We start from the raw sequence: 2,467 nt of genomic DNA on the forward strand, positions 1-2,467 counted from the left end.
TGACCTTCAAGAAGGCTCTGTGTGACTTAGGGTCAAGTGTAAACCTCATGCCTCTCTCTGTAATGGAGAAGCTAGGGATCTTTGAGGTACAAGCTGCAAGAATCTCATTAGAGATGGCAGACAACTCAAGAAAACAAGCTTATGGACTTGTAGAGAATGTTTTGGTTAAGATTGAAGACCATTACATCCCTACTGATTTCATAGTCCTAGAGACTGGGAAGTGCATGGATGAAACCATCATCCTTGGCAGACCCTTCCTAGCCACAGCAAAGGCTGTGATTGATGTTGATGGAGGTGAACTGATCATTCAAGTGAATGAAGAATCCTTTGTGTTTAAGGCTCAAGGATATCCCCCTGTCTCCATGGAGAGGAAGCATGAAGAGCTTCTCTCAAATCAGAGTCAAGCAGAGCCCCCACAGTCAAACTCTAAGTTTGGTGCTGGGAGGCCACAACCAAACTCTAAGTTTGGTGTTGAACCCCCACATTCAAACTCTAAGTTTGGTGTTGGGAGGTTCCAACATTGCTCTGAGTATCTGTAAGGCTCCATGAGAGCCCTCTGTCAAGCTACTGACATTAAAGAAGCGCTTGTTGGGAGGCAACCCAATATTTTATTTTATCTATTTTCTTTTGTTATTTTATTTTATTTTGTATGTTGATGATCATGAGAAGTCACAAAATCAATTGAAAAGGAAAAACAGAATGAAAAACAGGAAGAAAAACAGCACACCCTGGAGGAAGAACCCACTGGCGTTTAAACGCCAGTGAGGTTAGCAGTTGGGCGTTTAACGCCCAGTCTGGCACCATTCTGGGCGTTTAACGCCAGAAAGGGGCACCAGACTGGCGTTAAACGCCAGGAAAGGGCAAGAACCTGGTGTTAAACGCCAGGAATGGGCACCAGCCCGGCGTTTAACGCCAGAATTGGCTCAAAACGTGATTTTGAATGCCATTTGGTGCAGGGATGACTTTTCCTTGACACCTCAGGATCTGTGGACCCCACAGGATCCCCACCAACCCCACCACTCTCTCTTTTCTTCACCCATTCACCAATCACCTCAATACCTCTTCCCCAAAAAAAAAAAAACCCCTTCACCTATTAAATCCCATCTTCTCTTCACCACTCACATCCATCCTTCATAAAACCCCACCTACCTCACCCTTCAAATTCAAACCACTTTCCCTCCCAAGCCCACCCATAATGGCCGAACCACAAAGCCATCTCCCTCTCCCCCATTTCTTCTTCCTCATTTCTTCTTCTTCTACTCTCTTCTTTTTTCTTTTGCTCGAGGACGAGCAAACCTTTTAAGTTTGGTGTGGTAAAAGCATTGCTTTTTGTTTTTCCATAACCATTTATGGCACCCAAGGCCAGAGAAACCTCTAGAAAGAGGAAAGGGAAGGCAAAAGCTTCCACCTCCGAGTCATGGGAGATGGAGAGATTCATCTCAAGGGTGCATCAAGACCACTTCTATGAAGTTGTGGCCATGAAGAAGGGTCAACTTTGATCAAAGGTTGGACCAAGTCCTCACAGACATTTGTGAAGAGGGCGCTCAATGGAAGAGAGATTCAATAGGAAAGTCGGTTCAACTGAGAAGGCATGACCTCAAGCCCATCACTAAGAAAAGGATGGAGCAAACAAGAGATCCCACTCATCATGAAATCCCTGAGATACCTCAAGGGATGCACTTTCCTCCACAAAACTATTGGGAGCAAATCAACACCTTCCTAGGAGAATTGAGTTCCAACATGGGACAACTAAGGGTGGAGCACCAAGAACACTCCATTCTCCTCCATGAAATTAAAGAAGATCAAAGAATCATAAGAGAGGAGCAACAAAGACAAGGAAGAGACATTGAGGAGCTCAAGCACTCCATAAGACCTTCAAGAGGAAGAACAAGCCGCCATCACTGAGGTGCACCTGTTCTTTAATCTCCTTGTTCTTTATTTTCTTGTTTTTCGAAATTTTCATGCTTATGTTTGTCTATGTTTGTGTCTTATGATCATTAGTGTCTTAGTGTCTATGCCTTAAAGTTATGAATGTCCTATGAATCCATCACCTTTCTTAAATTAACAATGTTCTTAATTGAAAAGGAGAAGAATTGCATGAATTTTGAATTTTATAACAGTTTAATTATTTTGATGTGGTGGCAATACTTTTGTTTTCTGAATGTATGCTTAAACAGTGCATATGTATCTTGAATTTGTGGTTCATGAATGTTGGCTCTTGAAAGAATGATGAAAAAGGAGACATGTTACTGAGGATCTGAAAAATCATAAAAATGATTCTTGAAGCAAGAAAAAGTAGTGAATAAAAAAAAAGAAGAAGCGAAAAAGAAAAAAAAAAAGAGAAAAAGAAAGAAAAAGAAAGAAATAAAGTTGTGATCCAAGGCAAAAAGAGTGTGCTTAAGAACCCTGGACACCTCTAATTGGGGACTCTAGCAAAGCTGAGTCACAATCTGAAAAGGTTCACCCA

Source organism: Arachis duranensis, unplaced genomic scaffold (genome assembly GCF_000817695.3).
Source record: "Arachis duranensis cultivar V14167 unplaced genomic scaffold, aradu.V14167.gnm2.J7QH unplaced_Scaffold_118118, whole genome shotgun sequence".
Lineage (NCBI taxonomy): Eukaryota > Viridiplantae > Streptophyta > Magnoliopsida > Fabales > Fabaceae > Arachis > Arachis duranensis.